The following is a 26,399-nucleotide window of genomic DNA, read 5'->3' as shown; positions in this document are numbered from 1 at the left end:
ACTAAAGGCTGGCACACTACCACTTGAGCCATAGCTCACTTTCTTTCTGGTGGATAATTAGAGATCCTGCATGGGCTGGCTTTGAACCATGATTCTCAGATCTCAGTCTCCTGAGTAGCTAGGGTTGTAGGTGTGAGCCACTGGCTCCCAACAAAGCTTCTGATTAGTGGCCAGCAAAAGGAATATTGCAGGATTAAAATTCCCTCTACCTTCTGAAGTGTTAGTAGCACTGTAATGTCTGGTGTAAACTCAAGAACCCAGCTGGTAAAATCAGCATGGAGTGTTGTGTGATATTTTTTCTGTAAAGCTCTTCCCAAGAGACCATCCAGGACTCCGAATGCTTTTTTTTTTTTAATCTCACCAGACAAAGTCATAACGCCAGGCTCACATGTGCAAGTTCTTCAGAAATAAGAACTGAACTGACTTGATCCTCCTTGGAGGCCTGACCTAAGAGCCAGCTGGAGTGGAAATCCCACAGGGGAGGGTATTATCATAGCAACTAAGCAGTTCCCAGGGTCTTAACCCATCTCCACACTCACCTGCTTTAATCTCTCTCCACCCTGGGGCACAGAGACTTTGTGACAAGGACCCCACACAGGTGTTCTTTGAGACATTGAGTGAGGTTCTCTGGCATATATACACTGACATGCACCATCAGGTGACCACAGTGACATGATGGTCTCATTAGTCAGGCACTGTCCATAGGATGTCATTCAGTTCTTTCAGCACAAAGTCCACAGTATTTCAGACAGCAGATCTGCCTTTCTCAGTCTTCTATGTATAACTGGAAAGCCTCATAACAAAAAATGCATCTGAAGGTCTTGGCCTTTGTGTTTCTGATTGGAGCTAGGGTAGCCACTGGATGGCTCAACTTCTAGAAGAATACTTAAGATGTGCATTGAAGGCCAACTGACCCAGGGCAAAAAAATTATTGCCTGTCTCTAAGGAAACAGAAACTCAGACACACACAGGGATTTGTCCTCAGGCCAACAGGCTTAGACAGTTCAGTCCCAATGAAACATTTAAGGAAGGTCCACAAGCTTTCCCAGACACAAAAGGGCTCCTAGATCCACATGGCCAACATCGGACTGAAGTGACCTTTTCAGTGCTGAGAGAAGTAGAGACTTCTTAAGGTAGATGTGGAGGAACACACCTGTAATTTCAACAAATCTGGAGGCTGAGGCAGGTGGATCTCTAGTCTTCAGGCAACTCAGTGAGATTTCAAGAAGAAGAAGAGAAGGAGGAGGAGGAGGAGGAGGAGGAGGAGGAGGAGCAGGAGGAGCAGGAGGAGGAGGAGAAGGAGGGGGGGGAGGGGAAGGTGGAAGAAGAAGAGGAGGAGGAGGGGGGGAGGGGGAGAGATGGCGGAAGGGGAGGAGAAGCAAAGGCCAAGCACCAGTGGCTTATGCCTGTAATCCTAGCTACTCAAGAAGCTGACTTCTGAGGATTGTGATTCAAAGGGAGCCCAGGTAAGAAAATCTATGAGAAAAGATGGAAGTAGATCTGTGGCTCAAGTGGTAGAGGACTAGCCTTGAGCACAAAAGCCCAGGGACAGCACCCAGTCCCTGAGTTCAAGCCCTAGGTCCTGTGCAAAAACAAAATAAAAATAAAGAAAGAAAGAACTTGGAATATAGCATAGTGGTAGCATTTGCCTAGCATGCACAAGGCCTTAAGCTTGATTCTAAATAGGAAAAGGAAGGAAGGAAGGAGAGAAAGTAGGAAGGGAGGGAGGGAGGAAAAAGGAAGGAAGGAAGGAAGGAAGGAAGGAAGGAAGGAAAGAAAGAAAGAAAGAAAGAGAGAGAGAGAGAAAGGGAAGGGGAAGAGAGGGGGAGAGAAAGAAGGAAAGTAAGAAAGAAGAAAGGAGAAAAGGAACTGGGAAACAGAAAAGGAAAAGAGACATTTGCATTTGCATGGCTGGTGTACACATAGTCCTTAGTCAAATGAAATTCAATAATTCTGCCTAGATGATGCAAGGGTAGGCATGGAGAAATGTAGCTCAATGGCAGAGTGCTTACCTAGCATGTGTGAGGCTCTGAGTCAATACCCAGCACCACAAAGAAATAAATGATCAATCAGTACATTTTCTCCTAATGGACATCAAGCTGTTTAGGAAAACAGGTTCCAGAGCCTATTCTACCTGTTACTTCAACTCTGGGAAGTTCATCTGTTCTCTGCTTTTAGTAGAAGAGCTTTATGTAGGTGGTTTACCTGGAAGCATGCCTGCTGTCTTGCCGGCAGCCCTCATTAGCAGACTCTGACCTTCGGAAAAGCCCAAAATAGAACCTTGAGTCGTTTTTTTCTTCAGCTTGACTCTTATAGTTCACTGTCTTTCTAAATATTAGTGACAGCCAAATGTACTGTTATTTTTAAAGCATTTGTCTCTTTTTGCCTTGATACCCTAACCACTTTTCTTTAGGAAAAGCTTTTCATGTAAAAAGCAGTGATTTACTTTTGATTTCCTTTCTCCATATATAGCTAAAGATACTACGTGTGTGGGGGAGGGGTGTATGGTGGTGGGTGGATGCTTATACTAGGACTTGAATTCTATGCTCTCACTTGGCTCTCACTTTTTTTTTTTTCTCAAAACCACAGTTTTACTTCTAGATTTATGGTGCCTCATTGGAGATTGCCCAGGCTGGCTTTGTACCATAGATCTCAGCCTCCTGAGTAGCTAGGACTACAGGCATGAGCCATTAGTGCCTCATACCTGTAATCCTAGCTACTCAGGAGGCTGAGATCTGAAGATCCCAATTTGAAGCCAATCTGAGTAGATAAATCCAAGAGACTACATCTTTAACCAGCAAAAAGTCAGAATTGGAGTGATAGCTTGAGTGGTAGAATGCCAGTCTTGAGCAAAAAAGCTGAGAAAAGAGTGCCCTAGCCCTGAGTTCAGGCAATTTATAATACAGGCAATTAAAAAAAAAAGCCTCGATGTCTCTTATACTTGTTTAAAATACCTGAAAAAAATCAGTAGAGGATATTAGAATATTCCCTTATCTATAGTAAATAAAGTCCCCAGAAATCCATTTTCTGTTTCTGATGAAATTTTCATAAGCACTTAAAATATTCATTCTAATAGCGTATGTTTTCTTTTGATTCTCAACTGAATTTTGTTTTTTTAATTCTGAGACCTACAGCCTGGCTGACTTTCTCTAATTACTTTGCTCACATAAAAATGTTTTCTTAATTAATAAAAGAATACTTGATTCTTTTCAATACACCAGTGACCTTTGAATTTTCTAACACAGGTCCTCTCTGAAACTGGAGTTAGCACTAGTTGGTAGACACACACAAATTAAATTGTCTTCCAGGAACATATTTTGGATTCTCTGCAATAAATGACAGACATCTTACAAGTCATACCAGGTGTACAAAATTTCCATAAACTCCTGTATTTGTTTTTTGTGACTAGAACAAAATACTCAAGGCAGGCTATAAATGAAGAAAAAGTGGTTCATTTCAACACATAGTTGGGATATACTGTCTGCATGCACTCAGTCCTGAGAAGCCCTGTCCACTGCATCACATGTTGACGGTAATGCGCATGGGAGCAAGGGATCACCCAACCAGACAGGAAGTAAGAGCTGGGTGGGCCCAGATGCCAGCTTTTGTGATAGCCCTCTCTTGAGAGCTACCAAGAGGTTCAACAAGAACATTTTAGTCTCTTCTCAAAGGCATGCCCTGTACTAATTACAGGATGTCCCACCTTGCCTCAACATTAACCATCTCATCACCTTATGGCATTGTCACCTGGGAATAGACTCTCCCAAAACACAAATCTTTGGAAAACAAACCATACCCAAACCACGAAGTATGGGAGCCTCTGGGTCTGGCACTGCAGCCAGACCCTGCAGGATTTTATCCAGGCAAAAAAGGATGGTCACAAGGAAGAGCCTGGCATCTACTAGGAAAAGAGAGCAAATGTGAGCAATGTTGCAACTAGTCACCAACTACTCACCAGCTAGTCACCTAAGCATGCAGGCCAGGGGTGAAGACCTTTTTCTTTTCACTACAAAGAGCCATTTAAATTTTCGAAAATTTTTAAGTTAGCATTAGATAGATTTACATATTATTATGAATTTGTATATTCAAACCCCAAATTCTGCATGTCGTACCACCATTTGGATATTTATCACATACTGACCAGCCATACAAAATTATCAATACATGCAGATGACTTTGGGAAGCCAAAAGAAGCATGTATGTCTGTCCCATCTTGAACCAAATGATTTCTTGGGGCCTGACAGAGGTGGAGAATGAAAAGACTATAGCAACATGTGGGCTCTGAGCATTTGCCCAGGAAAGGAAAGAAACCCTACTTTTCCTGTAAGAATCCTTCAACCCTGCAGTCCAACCTGGAGCTCCATCCATTTATTCCTCAAAATAAGATGCTCAGAGTAAGATTACATTTTGCCTTGCAGAGCTCCATTAATGACAAAAAGGACTGGAGCTTTCACCTGTGAGTCTCAGTACCATAGCACCTGTAAGTGCTCCTTGAAATGGAAAGAGGAGAAAAGAGTGCAGAATGAGAGTGCTGCACACTCTCACACTTTTATCCTCTTGAGAACTCAGCTACTTCTCCAGGGGTGTTCCAAGAACACACACACACACATGCACATGTACACATACATACACTTGCACATGCATACACATGCAGACATGCACACAAACAAATGCACTCTCCGAGTCAAAATTTAAGGTCCCTGAGTTATAATCAGTTGGTAGGCTGAGCATTACCCTTCCACAATGGTGTTAAGATTAGGTTTTCCCTGATGAAATTTTCCCCCACCATTTAACGAATGTGATATATATATATATATATATGTATATATATTATATATATATATTGCACTGCATATAATTCTTTTGAGACTCCTTAATAATTTGCAGAGGGAAAGACCAGACAATAAATAGTAATTGAATCATTCATTCTTTATGCAATCATAACAGTTGCATCTCCAGCACTCTGCCACCACTTGCACCCCCATAGACAGATCCCCCCCCACACACACACACAGCCATCCCTCAGGGACTGACTGTCTATCTGCATATCAAAGGAACTAGTTAGAATGCATAATTAGGAGGCTGACATCTCTAAACACACTTCAGAATCACCCACAGCATGAATTATGGGAACAAAATGCATCAATAAAATTCAGCACCACCCTATTTTTCACCTGATTCTAATCAGAAATATACAACAACATATGCCAGAAATAAATGAATTGCAACCAGAAGCAGGACCCAGGAGAAACAAGTAGATGGTGGGATTCTTTTCTCAGTGATGGGTCTTTCTTCAAGGAATCTAATCAGAAGTGAAGAGTATATACGTTTTAGGGGAGGTTGTAGGAAGGAGGGTTTTGTTATGCTTGCTTTGATAGCAGTACCATCTTTAGCAAATGCAATATTTCCTGTATGGACTTTTTGCACATCTAATATCATCAACACCATTATATGAAAAGAAGGAATACAACACCCACTGTTCTCCAGGTTCTTTTTCCTCCTGACAGAGAGGGAATGTCAACAAATTCAACAGAGATATATTAGCAGTTTCCTGCTGCCATGCTGGGGTGTCCTGGAATGATCTAATCATGGTGGGTCATGTTCACTTGTCCTAGCTACTCAGGAGGCTGATCTGAAGATCATCATTTGAAGCTAGCCCAAGGCAGGAAAGTCCCTGAGTCTCTTATCTCCAATTAACCATCAAAAAAGCCAGAAGTGAGGGGCTGGGGAGATAGCGTAGTGGCAAGAGTGCCTGCCTCGGATACACGAGGCCCTAGGTTCGATTCCCCAGCACCACATATACAGAAAACGGCCAGAAGCGGCGCTGTGGCTCAAGTGGCAGAGTGCTAGCCTTGAGCGGGAAGAAGCCAGGGACAGTGCTCAGGCCCTGAGTCCAAGGCCCAGGACTGGCCAAAAAAAAAAAAAAAGCCAGAAGTGAAGGGGTGGTTCAAGTGATAGAGCACCAGCCTTGAGCAAAAATGCCAAGTGAGAGCATAGGGCCCTGAGTTCAAGCCCTAGTACTAGTAGCACATACACACACGCGTGCACACACACACACACGATATACACACAACTTGAAGACTTAGTATGAAATAAGTCATGTAAAGTATATCACTAATACATTTTTTTGCCAGTCCTAGGGCTTGAACTCAGGGCCTGAGCACTGTCCCTGGCTTCTTTTTGCTCAAGGCTAGCACTCTACCACTTGAGCCACAGCACCACTTCTGGCCTTTTCTATATATGTGGTGCTGAGGAATCGAACCCAGGGATTCATATACGAGGCAAGCTCTCTACCACTAGGCCATATTCCCAGCCCTGTCACTAATAATTTTTGTATGACCAAATGCCAACATGAGAATATGTTGTGATGCCTCTGTTTCCTATTGCTAGTGTAACCAATTGACACAGATATTGTGGTTTATTAAGGACACACAACATGTTATCTTACAGCCCTAGAGTTTTGGAATGGGTCTCAGTGATCTCAAATCAAGGTGTTGACACAGCTGTGATCTTTTCTGGAGACTCAAGGACTAATTTGATTTCCTGCTCCTTCCAGTTTCCAGACTACACGCTCTCAGTCCCCTTGCCAGGTTGTCAGAGCCCACAACCTTCCACTTGTGTGGCTATTCTCTCTCTCCCTCTCTCTCTCTCTCTCTCTCTCTCTCTCTCTCTCTCTCTCTCTCTCTCTCTCTGCTTTTAAGTACTTGTGTGATTAGACTGGGCCCAGAAAATCCATAATAATTGGAATTACTTCCATATATCAAAGCCTTTTACCTTAACCATATCTATATCAGCAGTATGTATGTGAGTGTGTGTGTGTGGGTGTGGGTGTGGGTGTGTGTTGTTCCTGCGGTTTGAACTGGGGGCTTGGGCACTGTCCTTGAACTTTATTGCTCAGGGCTAGCACTCTACTACTTGAACCACAGCTCTACTTTTAACTTTTTGGTGGTTAATTTGAGATAAGAGTCTCAGGGACTTTCTGCCTAGGCTAGATTTGAACCCCAATCCTCAGATCTTAGTCTCCCAAGTAGCTAGAAGTATAGGTATGAGCCATTGATGGCCAGCTTTTACCTTGCACTCTTGATAAGTTTTTTCACTCAAAGCTGGTACTTTACCACTTGAACACAGCCCCGTGGCAGATTCTCAGGGCTATCTGTCTGACCTAGATCTGCTCACAGTTGAACTATTACTAGCATTTCAACTCACCCTCAAAATGCCCAGCTTGGACAAAACATTAAACAGCCACCCTACTCACATCTCATATGTGAAGATGAAACCTCTCACTCTGTCATCTGTCAAGAAGAGCTTCCAATCGATTTTCTAGTAGTGGTAATGAGCTTCCATTGATCTGCACTCCACTCCCTGGCCTCCTGATGAGTAATGGCTTCATCAGCCAGTTCCCCGGGCTGGGATGCCCACCTTCTCAGGTCACAGGCCAAGGGATAGGCTAATTGACTTCTTTAAATTACACTTTGTTGTTGGCATTGCTTAATTACAATATTAGTCATGCGATTATAAAAATAAAATATCACAATAATCTATAGGATTGAATCAAAAGACTTACTTGGCTTATTACAGTGTATGGGGTTGGGGAAATTCCTTGTTATACATATTAACACTGTAGCAAATTAATTTTACCCTCTCTATCATACTCTTAACTCTCTTCCCCTCCAAAACAAATAGCACATAGGATTGAATATTTAAAAGGTTCCTATAACTTTCACACTTCTGTACATAAACACTGTTTGCTGAGCATTTCTTCAAGATTTTCTGTTATTCTTGAGAGTCTGGAATTTGAACTTGAGAACCTGCTGGGCAGGCAGTTCACCACCACCACCACCATCCCCCCCCCCTTTTTTTTTGCTTTATTTTTTTATTGTCAAACTGTGATACAGAGGGGTTACAGATTCATATGAAAGGCAGTGAGTACATTTCTTGTTCTGCTTGTTACCTCCTCCCTCATTTCCCCCACCCCCCCCTTCCCGTCTACCCCCCAAGAGTTGTGCGGTTGGTTTACACCAAATGGTTTCTAAGTGTTGTTTTTTGGAGTTGTTTTTTTTTTTCTTATTTATTGTCAAAGTGATGTACAGAGAGGTTACAGTTTCATATGTTAGGCCTTGGGTACATTTCTTGTACTGTTTGTTACCTCCTCCCTCATTCCCCCTCCCTACTCCCCCTCTCCCTCTCCCCCCATGAGTTGTTCAGTTGGTTTACACCAAATGGTTTTGCAAGTATTGCTTTTGGAGTTGTCTTTTTATCCTTTGTCTCTCGATTTTGATATTCCCTTTCACTTCCCTAGTTCTAATACCAGTATATACAGTTTCCAGTGTACTCAGATAAGGTACAGTGATAGTGCAGGTACAACCACAGGAAAGGGTTACAAGAGGATCATCAACAATTAGTGACAGTGCCAGCCCTTCCTTCAGGCAATTTCTTCTCTGGGAGGATTGAATATTATTCACTGGATAACCAACAAGCATGAAGTGGTTTATGTTCTTTTATGTTTTGTTGGGATCCAGCCTTTGGACTCGACGGGGGACTTGATGCCCTTTCCCCCAGCCCTAGGGGAATGCGGAAGCAGGCTACGGTTCTCTGGGTCTGGAACCAGAAGAACCAGCTTTGCACCCAGCCCCCAACTCTCTCTCCAGCCCAGGCGCCTCCCAGTCTCTCCCTGGCGCGGCGCTTTCCAGTGACGTTACCTCAAGAGGGGATCATGTGATAGCTCCCAGCCTAACAATGTCCTGGCCCATCGCCTTTCCCTTCCTATCACTTCCCTTTACCCCCGCCTTAATAAATCAGATTGCTCTGGAAGCTTCTCCGAGACTCGCGCACGCCTGGCTTTCTTTACCGGTAAGGAGGTGGGCAAGCGTTCTCGTTAGGCCACGCGCACGTGAGGTCAGTACTGACCCCTCCGTCCCATCCTGGCTATCTGCCGGCCGGGTGACCAGGAGAGAGGACGAGAAAAATGGGTGGCGAGAAACCTAGCTGAGCCTTGATTCCCACGCCGGGAGAGGCGACACGAGCCCGACAGTGTTTGTGTATATGTGCACGCGCATGTACACACACGTAAACAAGCATGTGCACACACGTAAACAAGCATGTGCACATGTGCCAATACTGGGATTTGAACTTAAGGCTTTCAATTGGCTTTTTCACTCAAGGTTGAGGCTATACCACATGAGCCACAGCTCCACTTCTGGATTTTTAGTGGTTAATTGGGGATAAGGACTCATGGACTTCCCTACTTGAGTTGACTTCAAACTTAAATCCTCAGATATCAGCTTCTTAAGTAGCTAGGATTCCAGGCATAAGCCACCAGCACCTGGTTTTGTTTTATGCTCTTCGATAAGCTTTTTTATCCCATTTTGCATCAGAAAGACTGCATTTATCCAGCAATACTCCATGGTCTAATTAATAATAAGTAAATCACCCCTGGTTTAAACCAACTCTCTCTTTCTCTTTCTAATTAACACTTAATGAAATCCACGAAGTGTAATTACTAGTGTTTATTTCTGAGTCTCAGTTCTGAGTTTGTGCCTCATCCAGAAGAAGCTGTTTGAAGATGCACTACTCCTTTCTGTCCCTGCACTAGTTCTATTGAATGTATGAGCATGTGTGCACACATGAACACTTGCCTGTGGGTGCATGGGTACATTTTTGGGGTACAGTACCCTTCCTGCTGGCCATTGCTGCTTCGCTGTGCAGATAAAGAGGTGGACGTTGCTTCTGCCTATTGGACTGTGAGTCCCTCCCCTGCATGTTCCCACGAAGACTTTGGCCGGTGTATGTTGGTGTCTTTAGCGCCCCACTCCCCCCCACCCCGGCGCCCCAACCAGATGAGCCAAGAAAGGAAAGGGTCAGCAGACCACCCGCACCCAGCCCTCCCTCACCGGAGGACAAATCAGACACTTCTGGGAGTCAAGTTGGTGCAAGATCTCATTTATTGGGGAAGTACATGCCACTAATATAAAGCACAGGAGCCAATCAGGTCTAAGATTGGCAGGAAGGGGAGGGGTGAGCTGTCCATCAAGGGTGGAAGAGCTGGGGGCATCACAGCCCACAGAACCACCTCCGGGTTATAACAAAAGACACTTGTAGCAGCTGTGCATTGTTGTTAGGCGCCGCCATCTTAGCCACAAGTGGCCCCAAGACTGAGAAACAGGTGGGGCCAGCTAGTTGACTTCCAGGTGTGCCCCACATCTCCTCCTTTTTGTTTTACTGGGGGGCGGGGAGGGAGAGATTGACACTCAAGAGGGAGTCCTGTTACTGCACGGGGCAGCTGTCCTCGATGGAGCTCCTCAGCACCCAGCAGCAGGTCGCGTCCTTGGCATTCTCGGGGCCACCATTTCCATGCCACGGGCTCCTGCCGGGGCCCCACAGCTGGTTGACGAGCAGCTGCGCGTTGTCCCGCACCACGTGCTCCCTCGCAGGTGCACCGGTCCCCAGTGGCACCGCCACTCATCACTCGCCTGCTGCCAGCTCTTGTTCCAGGGGTGGATGCCCTTGAAGTGCACAAACTCCCTTGCACTTGCTCCCGGGCCCAGCCGGCCCCCTTTCCTCTTGCCCTTCTGGCTGCGGTTTCTCCTCTTGGTGGCCTCCTCCTGGTCCTCCTCCTGCATCTGCTTGTTGGCAGCTCTGGTGTGGCTGAGGATGTGCAGCAGCTCCAGCTAGCTCTGCTTCTCGGCAGCGTCCGGGCTCCGGGGGCTTGGCCGGTGGCACTGGGTGTGACGACAGAGGTGGTGGCCAGGAGCCGGCCGCTTCCACTGAGTCCCCACTCCACTACTCTCCTCTCCTCAAGTCAGGTCGGTTCTCCTCTCCATCTCGTTCCTCCGGCTGTCTCCGGTGGGCTCTGCACCACTCCTCCAGGCAGCCGGGCTCAGCTTTCCACTCTGCTCCTCCAGGCCGTCTGGTTCCACTCCACTCTGCTTCACACCCCTCCTCTCTTCTTCCTTCTGATCTTCTCTTCTTCCTTAAACAGTCTTCTTTGTTCATTTTCCTGTCGTCTAAAGCTTAGTGTGAGATTGCCCTATCTTTTGGGGGATACCCTTACCTTGGGTCGTCTAAAGCTTAGTGTGAGATTGTCCCATCTTTTGGGGGATACCCTTACCTTGGGTCGTCTAAAGCTTAGTGTGAGATTGCCCCATCTTTTCAGGGATACCCTTACCTTGGAACTCACTTGGCTTGGCTTGACGAATTTCGGGGATACCCTTACCTCGGGTCATCTAAAGCTTAAACCTACGCTTCCTAGTGCCCCACGTTCGGCACAGTTGTCGGGGTCTCTAGCCCCCCGTGCTCCCCCGACCCGCGGAAGAGATGGGGAAGGCACGCCCCGACCAGATGAGCGAAGCAAGGAGAAGGGTCAGCAGGCCGCCCGCACCCAGCCCTCCCTCACCGGAGGACAATCAGATGGCCTGGGAGTCAAGTCGGCACAAGATCTCATTTATTGGGGAAGTACGTGCCACTAATATAAGGCACAGGAGCCCATCAGGTCTAAGATCGGCAGGAAGGGGAGGCATGAGCTGTCCATCAAGGGAGGAAGAGCTGGGGCGTCACAGCCCACAGAACCGCCTCTGGGTTATAACCAAAGACACTTGTAGCAGCTGCGCGTTGTTGTTAGGTGCCACCATCTTAGCCACACGTGGCCCCAAGACAGAAACAGGCAGGGTCAGCTAGTTGACTTCCAGGTGTGCCCCACAAGTTGGTTCAGCAAATGGCAGCTAGTTGATGTTGGTTTGGCTCAGGGCATGGCAACTTTGCTTCTCCTCTCTCCTCTGTCCTCCCAGTGGTAGATGCTGTTCCCCTGCAGGCTGTATGATTCCCACCTTGCTGGGGTGCTTCCCTCACCCCCAGCCTCCTCATGCCTGAATGGAAGTGGCCACCTCCTCTGTGGATGAGTAGTAGGTGAATGGAGAGGTCTGACTTGGTGGCTCCAACCCCTCAGAACAAGGAAATTTCCTTCTTGAGCCATCAGCAACTCTGGGAGATATCAGGCTCTTGTCCTAAGTTCCAGGGTATAGCAGTTAATTATGTATGTTAACTTGACTGGGCTAGTTAGTGTCCAGATATTTGGTTACACATATTTCTGGATGTTTCTGTGAGGAGGTTTTGAATGAGATTAACATTTAAATAGGTGGACTGAGCAAAGTGGACAGGCCCTCTCTGTTGTGGGTGGGCCTCATCCAATCAGCTTAAGGCCTGAATAGAACTGAGAGACAGATTGTTCTTTGAGTAAGAAACAACCCTTCTGACCTTACGGCTTTGAACAGGATGTCAGCTTCTTCCCAGCTTTTAGTTCTAATTGAAACATCTGCTTCCTCGCTCCCTTGCCTATGGAGCTGGGACTGGCCCACCCCATAATTACATGAACCAATACCTTATAAGAACTCTCTCTGTGCCGGGCTAGCTCTACCTCCTTTTGTGTAGAGATCCTGGGCCTATCCGCCTCCTCCGTGTGGTCCCCTATCGCTCTCACGCATATCCTCTGGCCAGTAGGAATTGACTGTGGGAGCGAAGTCCATGTGTAGTCTCAGTCAGCGTGTGGTTGCAGGACGCCCTGCCCCCTTCCCCATACTTGCCAAGGAAGACAAGAGCGCGTGGGGTCTCGGAGAAGCCTCAAGGGGCATTCTGGTTTATTCAAGGGAGGGGCCAACAGTCCCATACCAGCAATGACACAGGAAGGAGAGGGACCAGCCAGGAGCCAACAATAGGCCAATGAGCGCATGATGCCACAGAACTTCCCGCAGAGGCGGAGACCCCCTGGCTCCGCCACCTGGGCCAGCCAGCGCCACCACGACACACATGTTCTCGCCACCAAGAAGCAGGGGCTGGCCTGGCTTCTCTTCCAGCAAAGGAGGTGGGAGTGGCTAGAGCCATCCCAGGTCTTAAAGGCATAGCCATCCTCTACATCTCTGCATATGCCTATGTGTAAAATATATAAACAATCTATCAATTCTGCTGCTCTGGAGATTCTGAATTATTCTCAAACCACATGAAGAATTTTTGCAATTATTCACCTGAATGTTAACTGTGGCAAATCCCCCCTTCCCTCTCTCCCTTAGAAGGTTGGAGGAATAGTAAGACTAACCCAGGAATCCTGAAACTCGCTGTATGACCCCCTTCCCAGCCCTTTTTGTAAATAGAAGGGGTGTCTGGGCCTGCTTTTCTGGAACCCAGATCAAAAGGCCTGTATATGCAGCCCCTCCAGGCTGAGCTCCCTTGGTTGTCAGGTGGTGCAGCATCACAGAAACCTAGAGGGAGCTGAAATTGCTACTCAAATGCTGGCCTCCTGTGTAGATGCTAACTACTGTTTCAGAACTGTCCCCTCTGGGGACATTCTCCAGGTCTTAGCGTTTAAATTAATTATCCACAATTACTTCAACTATTGCTTCAATTGTTAACTTAAACATACATATAATTCTCAAGATTTGTGTAAGTGCAACTTAAAAGCAAAAACATAGCCAGGCTACACTGGTTCATGTCCATAATATTAGCTACAAAGAAGGCTAAAACATGGGGAGGATCACAGTTCAAAGTCAGCCCAGGCAGAAAAGTCCATAAGACTTCATCTCCAATTAAGTAGCAAAAAAGTTGGACTGGAGGAATGGCTCAGTTGGTAGAGGGCCAGCTGTGAGTAATCAAGCTGAGTGATACTAGCCAAAAAATAATAATGATGATGATACTTACTGAAAATAGTAATAACCATAGAATGGCCTACATGGACAACTCTTACATAGATTACCCTCATGATAAACAAATGAGCCATAAATTTGTTGTTGTTAATATTATTAACAGTACTATGGTTTGAACTCGGGGCCTTAAATTGCTCAGCATGCTTGAGCCCTACCACTTAAGCTATACCTCCAGCTCACCTTCTTTGCTGTTTATTTTGATATTGAAGGCCACCAGAGACTTACAGGAAGATGGCGGAGGAGCAGCAGAGCCCTAGCTAAGCTCCCTCCAACATCCCAGTGTTACCACTCCAGAGAAACTTTTACTCCTAGAAAGACATCCAAAGTAAGTTATAACAGTACAGGGATTCTGGCCAGGAAGGAAAAAATCGAATTTGCTGGCCTGAAAACACAGATTTGAAGGCTACCAAACTTTTCCATCTGGGCTATCCTTGAAACTTGATTCTTTGGATGTCAGCCTTCTGAGCACCCATGATTACAGGCATCAAACTCTAGCACTCAGCATGAAAATTGCTTTTAGCAAGTCAGCTGCTGGAAATACCAAAACATAAATCAAAATTCAAGAAATATTTAGAAAGAGTCATGACAATTGTCCAGAGTATGAAAAAGAAAGTTAAGAAGATGGGCTAGACAAGGCAAAGGATAAATCTTCCTAAGAACTAACCATCCAACAGATAGATGTTCTAATGGTTTGGGTGGGGGGGGGGGGTCTTTGCTGAGTGCAGTGGTTCAGGCCTGTAATCCTAGCTACTTGGGAGCCTGAGATCAGGAGGACTGTGGTTCCAGGCAACTCCAGGGCAAAAAGTCCATGAGATTCTGTCTCAGTAGAGGAAATTGTGCATGGTGGTACATGCTTATCCTCACGCTACTTAGGAGTCAGAGATTGAAAGGATCCTAATTCAAGGCCAGCCTAGACAAAAAGAAATTCACAAGACTCTATCTCAACCAATGGCTTGGTAAAATGGTATGTACCTGTTATCCCAGCAATTTGGGGAAGCACCTATAGGAGAATCTCAGCCCAGGGCATCCCAGGCATAATTTTCAAGACTATCTAAAAAATAACCAATGCCAGGGCTGGGAATGTGGCCTAGTGGCAAGAATGCTTGCCTCGTATACATGAAGTCCTGGGCTTGATTCCCCAGCATCACATACATACAGAAAACAGCCAGAAGTGGTGCTGTGGCTCAAGTGGTAGAGTGCTAGCCTTGAGCAAAAAGAAGCCAGGGACAATGCTCAGGCCCTGAGTCCAAGGCCCAGGACTGGCAAAAATTTTTTAAAAAATTTTAGAAAGAATAACCAATGCCAAAAGTGCTGGCAGATTGTCTCAAGTGGTAGAATGCCTGCCTAGCACACATGAGGCCCTGAGTTCAAACTCTAGTAGTACCAAAAGAAAAAAGATTCAAGGCTAGCCCAGGCAAAAATATCAGCAAGACACCAAGCATGATAATGCATACCTGTGGTCCCAATTACTTGAAAGCATGAAGGAGGATCAAGGTCCAAGGCTGGCTCAGGACAAAAATACATTAGACCCTACCTGAAAAAATTACTAAAACATAAAGAAGCTGGAGGCACAGCTCAAGTGTTAGAGTACAAGGCCCTGAGTTCAAGCCCCAGTACAATCATCAATAAATAGTTCTGAAAAGAGAGCAGAAAAGTAAAGATGATAAAATGATGAATGATTATGATAATAATAGTAATGCATTCCAGGTGGAAATTTTTTTGGCATAATGAATGGAAAAGAATTTATTCTAAATGGAATTCCGAAACAAATTAAAGAGAAGATTCCAGTAGCTTCCAGAGAAAACTAATGGCCTTGTGCAAAGAAGATGCTCTCAGAATTGCATCAGCTTGAAAATGGAAAACCCAGTGCCTTCTTGTTCTTCACCTAGGACAAATGATCCATTAAGGATCAGTGAAGGGAATTGGAGGACATTAGACATGAATTTCTTCCCAATCACCCCTTGTAGAGAATCCAATGGATAATAGCACCCTAACCATGTAGAAGGTACTTGTATATGGCACTTCCTGTACCAAGCACTATTCAAAGCATTTTCACTAGCCTCCACCTCTCCAGACTCCTTGGAAGTAAAGACAATAACTCCGTTTTACTGGTGAGGAAACGGCACAGATCACTTCTCTGATTTGCTCCTATCCTACAAGTCCATAACAGAATAGCAGGAACTAAGCTCAGAATGAAGACATGAGATTCAGGAAAAAGAGACCAGGAGTGGGGCCCAGAAAAGTCTCAAGATGGTGTCAACTGTTGCCCTAATGTGCCTGTGTTCAACACAGCTGGCCCAATAAGGAGCTAAAGGAAACCTCAAAGAGCTAAAGGAAAGCCTCAAAGAGGTCTACAAGGCTAAGAACTGGTGAGCATACTTTGTCACACATACATACATGTAATTAAGACTTTGGAAAATAAAATTAATCACTGTACAACCCACCAATAGGATGTGATCTTCATATACTTTATAGCTGTATAATATAATAATACTATTATTATTAATAAATGTTTATTGATTTTGTAAAAACTATTCTTATATCAGAAGGTAGAGGTAGGAGAATCTCAAATTTGAAGATAGCCAAAATACAAAGAAAAGGCTGGGGGACTGGATAAAGTGGTAGGGCTGCTTGCTTAGTTTGCCAAGGCCCTGGGATCAGCTGAGTACTGCAGGAAATTTCACATCAGACGATGACTTGATGGAATATGTTCCCTAGCTCGTAATTTATTTCAGTGACAAAAACCTTTATGTAGATAGTCAACAGCTCGATGTAAAATTAACACATGTGACCTCATTTGTGTCTATAATTCTCTCTTAAGTACTTTAAAAAATACATTATCAGCTCATGTCTTTGTATGGCAGGGCCTTAGAGAAATGCCATTTCTCCAAATGAAAGGTTATCTGACTCACAGCTGCCAAGTGCTATGACAAAGCCAATTTGACTGTCCAACACCCCCCCAACCCACAAGGGCAAGACGCCCTCTGTCCTGGAAGGGAAGAACAGGCAAACAGACCTGTGGAGCTGCAGAATCTCAGCACCAAGGGAACATCTTCCAAGTGTTACCATTTCTAGTCTTTTTTGTATAGTCCTCAAATCACCCCCACAACACCATGGTCCAAGATTAGGGGAGACTTTGAGAATGCCCAAGACCAGTGTCTTTCAGCTCTAGGAGGCTGCCTGGAGTGGAAACACATAGCTTTGGATTGTTCCCCAGAATGCCTGGTCTAATACTCAAGGACAAGCTTGGGGAGCTTGGATCAGGAGTCTGGAAACATCCTCTAGTGTTGCCCAAGGAGTCTCTTGGTGATGACTCATACAGTCCTAGGACAAAGCAAGGGTCAGAGGAACCCCAAAGGCACTGGTAGCCCCTAGAAGAAACTAGTACCACTTCCCATGGCATTAATCCACCCCAAAGATTTCTTGGCACAAGCTGTAAGAGATCCCAGAACAACCTGGTGCTCCTAGACCTGTTTCCAAAGACCCCACCTGGGAGACCTTAGTTAACAGCTTTCCCTGAGTCCTCCCTACATTCTGGATCAAGTTCTCAGGTCGTGCCAAGGGTTCCACCCCCCCGCCACCTCACCTCTGTCCCTGTGACCTGCTACCAATGCTTGACTCCACACACATTGATTTCTTCCCTCACCTCTGGATTGCTGTACCAGGCTGAAGATTTCCAATTTCCAAACAACAAAGCAGCCTCCACCTAGCCTCCCCTAACTAGGAAGCGCTCTCACATCCACTCTTGCCAGTGTGGTTGGAATTATGGTTTGAGTGTCATCATGGTCCTTACTGCCTAATTCAAATAAACTTCTGCACCCCGCCCCCCTCCCAAGGGCATCTATTTTCCAGCTTGGTGGGAAGTCCACTGCCTGTGCCTTTTCCAATCACTTCCCTTTCCTCCAATTATCAGGGCCTTTAAGGACGCTAGATGAATGGAGAATCTCTCAGCATATGGCCTTGCTGCTGCATTGCTCTTTGCAGGGTCTGGTGTGTCACCATTTGCCCACTGTCATTGCTCTATCATGCACAGGCTCAGGACCAGTGTTCCCAGCAGGCCTGTGCAGGTTTTCCAGGCTTCCGGTTTTCTTAAGAAATTAAAATCCAGCCCCCACCCTGGGGGTAGCCCACCAACCTTGGAAATACAAAGCTATTAGTTTCTTACTTTAAAAATAAATAAATAAAAGGGCTTAATTACCAGTAAGAAGCATTTGATAGTCCCAAAGGACCAGGCTCTAGACACCAGAATGGGGAAAAGTTGTTTCTATTTCTTTTTTTTTTAATGGAAAAAATGTATTTTTTATTGGAATGATTGGCTTCAGACGTCTAAAAGTTTGTTTTTTTAAAAAAATATAATCGCAACAGTGAACAAAAAGAAGCTGCTTAGATTTCTGTGGCAGTAAAAATAAGAAAGACGGTTAATAAGTTGCTTGTCTAGAACTTAAATGAACAATAAGGAACTGATATAATGAGGGTTTTTATATGGAATTCCAAGATGTGGTAATATTTGTAAATTATTTAGAATTGTTAAGAATAGAGCTGCTGGTTTATTGTCTTTCTCTTGATAGCACAAGCCAAGTGGATTGGGCTGGGTGAGATGTTTTTGGTTGGAGTTTAGGATAAGCTGTTTACAAACTCTAACTCCTTGAATCAACCTGTTCCTGGTGGCTTTTCTTTCTTCTTCTTCTTCTTCTTTTTATTTTTTATTTATTTTATTTTTTTTTGCCAGTCCTGGTGCTTGGACTCGGCCGGCTTGGGTGCTGTTCCTGAGCTTCTTTTGCTCAAGGCTAGCATTGTACCTCTTGAACCATAGTGCCACTTCTGGCTTTTTCAGAGTAGTTTATTGGAAAGAAGAGTCTCACGGATTTTCCTTTCCCGGGCTAGCTTTGAAATGTGATACTCAGATCTCAGCCTCCTGAGTAGCTAGGATTACAGGCATGGGCCACTAATGCCTGGCATCCTGGTAACTTTTGACTTTAAAAGCCCTTCCAGTTTCCTTCCTTCCTTCCTTCCTTCATTCCTTCCTTCCTTCCTTCCTTCCTCCCTCCCTTCCTCCCTCCCTCTCTTCTTCCCTCTCTTTCTCGCTTCTCTTCCCTCTTTCCCCCACTCCCTCTCTCCTTCCTTCCCTTTTCATGCAGGTACTGAAGCTTGAAATCAGGGTCTGGATGTTGTCTCTTAACTTTTTTGCTCAAGATGGTGCTTAAACAGTTGAGCTGTAGTTCCATGTCCTGCTTTTTGGTGGTTAATTGGAGATGAAAGTCTCACAGACTTTCGTGCCCAGGCTGGCTTTGAATTGAGATAAGGATAGGGAACACAATGTGTTTAGGTAAAATGTAAGTGACATTTTTAGGTACCTTTTCTATAACATGGAATGCTTTTGTAATGTGTATGTTTATTTATCAAACCTTTATGGAGTTGGCTATAAACTCAGAAAAATTCTAGAGGAAGGAGATACAGATGAGATATAAAACCCACCCACAGCCATCTGGAAGTATCTGGAAGCAGCCATCAATGAAACTCTTCCTACCCACTGGTCATAATTTATCACAATTTATCACCATTTAATACTTGTCTCTAGGTACATCATATATTTTCTATGTCTTAAATTACCTGTTGATTACTTTTCTTAGTTATTTTTTGTGTGCCAGTCTTGGCACAGTACTAGAGCTTGAACTCAGGGTCTGAGCATTGTCCCTTTGACAGTATTTTGATGCTCTACAACTTGAGCCATAGCTCACTTCCAGATTTTTGGTGGTTAATTGGATATAAGAGTCTCAAGGACTTTCCTGCCTGGGATGGCTTCAAACTGTGATCTTCAGATCTCAGCTTATTAAGTAGCTAGAATTACAGACAAGCTACCAGCACCACCAGACAGTGTGTGTGTGTGTGTGTGTGTGTGTGTGTGTGTGCGCGCGCGTGCGTGTGTGTGTGCTGGTCCTGCAGCTTAAACTCAGGGCCTGTGAGCTAAATCTGAGGGTTTTTTGTTCAAGACTAGTGTTCTACCACTTAAGCCACAGCTCCACTTCCCACTTATTGCTGTTTAAATAGACTTTCCTCACCAGGCTGGCTTCAAAATTCAATCCTCAGATCTCAAGCTCCTGAGTACCTAGAATTACAAACTTGAGTTACCGACTAGCATAGTAGAATGTCATTCCAACAATCGATTTCACAGACTTGCAGCTACAGAAAAATATCTCTCATGTAGATCAATTGATCCCTCTTACATAATTACAGGTGGGAGGCTTTGCCATCCCATAGTTACTTTTATAAAGAAATAGCTCAAAGTCAACAGAAATTAATTTCCACTAAAAAAGTTAAATCAAGGGAAGGAGAAAGGAGCCAAGTCTGTTAGTCCATCGCCAGCAGCTGCTCACCCCTAAGCCACAAAACTTCCTGTTCCTTAATGGAAACTCAAAAGACACAAGAAGTGTTGAGTTGATGGGGGAAAGGAGGGAAAAGGTGAGAATATGTGGACATCAGAGTGGAATTCTCTTTCACTGTGAGACAAATAAAGCTTAAGCTTGGGGTTGGCATTTGCATAAGCATTCTGTGTGTGTGTGTGTGTGTGTGTGTGTGTGTGTGTGTGTCTGTGTGTCTGTGTGTCTGTGTGTCTGTGTGTCTGTGTGTGTGTCTGTCTTTATACCAGTGAGGGAGGGAAGGCATGAACTCAGGTCCTACATTCTATCCCCTAGTTTTTTTGTTCAAAGTTGGTGGTTTACTACTTGACCCACAGCTTCACCTTCAGCTTTCTGATGGTTAAATGGAGGTAAGAGTCTCACAGACTTTCCTTCCCAGTCTGTCTTTGAACTGTGATCCTCAGATCCCAGTCTCCTGAGTAGCTAGGATTGCATGTGTGAGTCACTGGTGTATGGCTTTGCAGGAGCATCTTTAAAGTGTGACCTTCATGCATACTCTAATGAGTAAGTAGGGATGTACCATTTGTCTTAAATCCACAACTTACTGGGATCTGTTTTCTCATTCTCAGTAAATATTTTCAGTGTTTTGGGTTCTGATTTATTTTCTTACTATTATCATTGTTATTATTATTATCATTGTTATTATTATTATTATTTTGCTGGGGATTGAACCTTGGAACTTTGGACATACTAGGCAAGTACTCTACCATAGAGCTACATCCTCAGCCCCACAGAAGAATTTATTTTTCCCTTAAATAGGGCTCCCCAAATTGCACAAGCTCCATGCAGTGTGGTTTCTTTCCCCTCCAGTTGTCAATCATATAATTCTAGGTTTATGCATGGAAGTGAGGGTGGTTACAGAACACTGAAACACATGGAGATTCATTAGCCCTGAGGCTATCTTATCCGTCACCCTCACCCCACTTACCCAGAGGAAAATCTTTTTGTTGTTTGTTATTAACAATTTTATTAGAATATAGGAATGTGCAAGGGGGTTTCATTGGTATATTTTCATACATACATATGATGTACTCTGACCAAACTCACTCTTGCCATTCCTTTCCATCATCCCCATTTTTCCCTTCTTTCTCTGTCTCTTTCTTTCTTTTTGTTGTTGTTCTGGTCCTGGGGCTTGAACTCAGGGCCTGGGTACTATCCCTAAGCTTTCTTTGCTCAAGGCTGGCACTCCACCACTTGAGCCACAGCTCCACTTCCACTTTTTTTGTTATTAATTAGTGATAAGAGTATCCTGGACTTTGCTGCCTTAGACCTCAGCCTCCTGAGTACCTAGGATTACAGGCATGAGCCATCGACACCTGGCCCATTGCTTCCCTCATCATTCCACTTTCACATATGCATATAAAGTACTTCAGCCATATTTTTCCTCATCTTCCTTTTCTTGGGTATCTAACCCCCTCCCCACCAATGTCACCTGGGAGAACCCATTTGTAAGTAACAGTTAAAATTAATTTTTAATGTCCCTAAAGTGATTTTCTACATGCCAAAGGATAAAACAAAGACTAACACTGAAAACTCTGCAGTGGGGAAAGGATTCCATAGGTGATATGCTGCTGGCTAAACAGCCCATTTCTTGTTGGTCAGGAAAAATCTTCACTTAAGTCTAATAAGGATCACTGACATTCCTAGGATCTAAATATCTCTTACCAGGCCTCACCTCTAAAAGTTTCTATTACTTCTCAATAGCATTGAGCTACTGACAAACATTTTAACACATGAGCCATTACAGAACTTTAAAAATCCAAACTATAACAGCTATACTGTTCCTACTTTATTCTCTTGATGCTGCTATAATTTGGATCTGGGATACCCCTACCCTGTGTATATCTCATGTGTGAAAGTTTGGTTCTTAGCTTGGCACTACTGGGAAGTATAGCTTAATGTGAGGTCTTTAGGTCATTGGAGATATGTGTGCTCTTGAAGTAGATTTTTGGGACCCTGGCCCTTTTCTGTGTGTCATTCTTCCTGGCTCCTAGAAGATAGGTTGGTTGCTCTACCATGCACCCTTGCCACAAGACCCAAAAGTGACAGAGCCAACTAACTGCAAACTGAAACTAACTAATTGCAAACTGCAATTAACATCCTCCATCCACATCATTATCTCGGTTATTTTGTCACAGTAGCAGAAAGATAACTAAAGCAGATATTGGCTCTTGGAATCCACTATACTGTGAGGAAGCCTAAACTGTCCAAGGACAGGAAGTAAACTTTCAGTTGGCAGTCAGCACCAACTTACTAGTCAGTGGGCCTCAGACGAATGAATCCTCTGCCCCCAGTGGTGTTAGCCAACCGGGTGCTAAATAATATGAAAAAAATAATAACTTGTTTGAAACTTCTAAATTGAGAGGGAAGATGGTAGGGAGGGGGGGGTTGGTGGTTTACTTAAAAACAGTCAAAATATCCAGCTGTTCCCTATAGATAGAATCTATATAGTTCTCTATATATATCACATAATCTTTACAATTTAAACTGAATTTGAGTACTTTAAGGCTCTTAATGTGTATCAATTTGAGACTCAAGAAGTTAGTTCCCAGTTTCAGGGCCTGACAAGTTTGAAAGTACTTCTCATTTCTAGAACAGGCTGTGCCTATTTCTTATTTAAGATTCTGAAACTTCAAAAGACTAAATCCAGAACCAGACAAATTAGATTTATCATAAAGTGAATAAAACTTAAGCTGTATGGACATTCATTGCCCAGGCCTTGATGAGGCTCCCAAGAAGAATTCTAGCAATGTCTTTTACATGGTGTATATTTTGCAAAGTTCACAAACAATAATATTTTCTTAGCCTCCATTGCTCAATTCCACTCTTTTTCTACTATGATTTTACTTCCTTTCCTTTCCCCCTTACTTAGGGTAGTTTTGGGATGCCAGTGAGTGAAACTTGGGCTTCCATGGGCCTTTGTTGAACTCAGGACACAGCTATACATTTCACAATCACAACCGTGAGTTTATCTGTGTGTGCATGCATGCACAAAAATACTATTGACCACCAAACAGCACACTTTACACAGGAAGACCCCTGGCCATAGAGCACTGGGAAAGAAAAGGCCCCAGAGCTCTCAGCACTGAAAGAGTGGTCGGAGAAGAGGAAACAACTAGAAGTCAATTTGTGAGAAAGTCTTCCTAAGGCCAAATACATACAGTTGTAAGCAGAGGATGCTTAGGGAAAATTGAAGCAGTACAATAAGTAATCTGCTATTTAAATTGTTTCATGTTTGTGGAAAATGGTGCAAAATGGACAATGTCAGAATTCTTGTGTTCCTAAGGCACAAACAATAATAAAAACAGTTGGTGGTATGCGGTCTTTATACAATCAAGGCGTCAAGTATTATCCTAGGTAGCTGAAACATCCAGTCCTAAGGAAGTCTGAGTTCCTCTGGAGGAGAAACACAAATTTGGTATGCAAATTTACCACTGATGCTTAAAATGGCCTAGAGTAAACAATGTTCTGGGAGAGAAAATTCTTATGCATATTCATTAATAGGTCAGTAGATACAGTGTACCTGTATTTTGAGTGCCTGACTCCATAACACAATTCGACTTAGCAATTTCCCAAAAGCATCTGAACTGCCCATCAAAGTCTTACTTTCAAATTAATTTTACGTATTCTTTTCAGAGTTACTGATCACACCAAAACAAATACTACAGGAAGGAAATCATCCTGATCATGGCCAATACTGTAAATCAAAAAATAAAAATTAGAAGAAGCTTCATGGTGTCAAAATACGTTTTGCTGTTATAAGATATGGGCCCTAAATTCTTCAATAGTTTAAAGTTATAAAGACTTTAAGACTATATATAAAGTTATATACCCAGACATGGTTGCTCACACATATAATTCTAGCCACTCAGAAGGCAGAGATCAGAATGATTGTGGTTTGAGACAAATCTGGACAAAAATGTTCCGAATACTCATTTCAACTAATAAAAGCTAGACATCGTGGTGTATTCCTATCGTCCCAGCTATTCAGGAAGTAAATAAGAATATAATAGTCCAAGCCCACCAACCCCCCTCACATGCACCATAAAAGCCCTACTAAACAGCAAAGCAAGAAAGAAATGGGGGAGCTGAGCACTAACAGCTCACACCTGAAATTCTATCTATTCAGAAAGCTGAGATCTGAGGATCACAGTCCAAAGTCATCCCAGAAGAAAAGTCTGTGAGATTCTTGTCTTCAGTCAATCACTAAAAAGCTAGAAATGGAGCTGTGGCTCAAGAGGTAATGTGTCAACCTTGAGCAAAACAAGCTAAGGGATGATGCCCAGGCCCTGAGTTCAAGCACCAATATGGGCACCAAAGAGGTCTGTGGGTATGGGGATGTAGGTTCAAGTGAGAGTACCTGCCTAGCAGGTACAACTGGCCCTGAGTTCAGAAACCCAATAATTGCCAAAAAAACAAAATCATAAAGACCGATTATTAAAACAATCACAATAGCTAGAAGCACAAACAAAAATTAAATAGAAAAACTATAGATACTTAGGAGGCATGGGACACTAAAATGGGGGAGGGACAGGGAGGAAGAAGGAGATTACTAAAAGAGAAGGTGTAGTTTACGTAGGCTGGGATGGGGCAGAGCTGCTGTGTTTTCATGTATTCGGTGACTTTGCCACTTGCTTTTACAACTAGTGTATAGGCAAAAATCGTGGAAAAGGTGTTTTAGAAGTATCCAGCCAGGCATTGATGGCTCATGCCTACAATCCTAGCTACTCAGGAGGCTGAGATCTGAGGATTATGGTTAAAAGTTAGTGGAGGCAGGAAAGTCTGTGAGCCATTTTTGGGTTTGTTTGTTTGTTTGTTTGTTTTCTCAAGGCTAAAACTCTACCACTGCAACACTTCTGGCTTTTCCCGTTTATGTGCTGCTGAGGAATTGAGCCCAGAGCTTCATGTATGCAAGGCAAACACTCTACCACTAAGCCACATTTTCAGCCCCCATGAGACTTTTAACCACCTAATAACTGGAAGCAGCACTGTGGCTCAAGTGGTAGAGTGCTAGCCTTGAGCAAAAAGAAGCCAGGGATAGTGCCCAGGCCCAGAGTGCAAGCCCCATAACCAACAACAAAAAAATAAAAATGAAAAGTATCCAGCACACAACTATTAGCCTCCTAGGTTACTTCCTGTACTTTGTGAAGTCTGTGATATTTATCAGCTTGCTAGAATTTGAACTTGGTCATCATTTTTCTTCCAATTTTAAGTATTTAACAACTAAATCTTGGGTAATTTTGTATTATTATCCTTTTCCAGAGTCCCTGAATTACATAAGCTTCTATTCTCCACTTTCTAATGAGAACATACAGTATTTAGCTTTCTGTGGCCAACTTACCTCGTTGAACATAATGTCCTCTTTAGAGAAGAACTTGCATTGCCTGTTTGGGAATGGATATCCATAAGAGCAAGGATAAGGGTGCTCTGGGCTGTAACAGGAAAATTTTGTAACATAAGTTCAATTGCTGCAACTGTGGAAGTGCTTCTTTACCTCATATGAGCTTCACCTTCATTGTCAGTGACTTCTTATTATTGATAGAGTATATAGATTTCCATATACGCTCTCACTTTTCTATCCCAGCACCAGAGTTAAAACTCTCAGCCCCACATGCAGTGCTTTTTTTCTGCTGTATCAGTTTAGCTACACTGAAACTAAGGCACCACCCCCCTCCCCCACCAGGCTCCAAAGTCCTTTCCTCATAGGATCCCAAGGTGAGATTGTGTAGGAGGGAAATTTGAAGGAGGTTTCAAAGTTTTGAGATAAATAGCAGCCATTCAGTCTAGAAATTCACAATGTTGCAAAGTCTGGTCTCTCTACAATCCTCTTATTCCATAAGCACTTTTCTCAGTCTATTTTCTGTTACTATGACAAAATGTCCAAGCTCAGGTAAGTTATTTTTTTTTAATAGGAGTTTATTTGGCTCACTATTCTAGTGACTAAAAAGGCCAAGAGTGTGAGAATGACACTGGCCTCTGGTGAGCATCTGGTGAGGTCCTTGTTGCTGCATAACAGGACCTAGAGCAACCCAGGAAGTCCACTGTGCAGCAAGCATGGGTGATGTGGGTCTCTTCTTCCTCCCCCTCATCATCCTCTTCCTTGTCCTCCTCCTCTTCCATCTTCTCTTCCTCTTTCTTCTTCTCTTCCTCCTCTTCATGCTTCTTATAAAGCTACCAGTGTCATCATGACCTCTAACCCTAATGATCTCCCCAAAGTCTCAGTCTAAATACTATTAACATGTGAATATTTAGGGATTAGGTTTCCAACACACGTACTTTGGGATAACCATTTAAA

The sequence above is a fragment of the Perognathus longimembris genome, chromosome 1 (assembly GCF_023159225.1).
Source record: "Perognathus longimembris pacificus isolate PPM17 chromosome 1, ASM2315922v1, whole genome shotgun sequence".
NCBI classification, from domain to species: domain Eukaryota; kingdom Metazoa; phylum Chordata; class Mammalia; order Rodentia; family Heteromyidae; genus Perognathus; species Perognathus longimembris.
Note: the sequence above shows the minus strand (reverse complement) of the source record.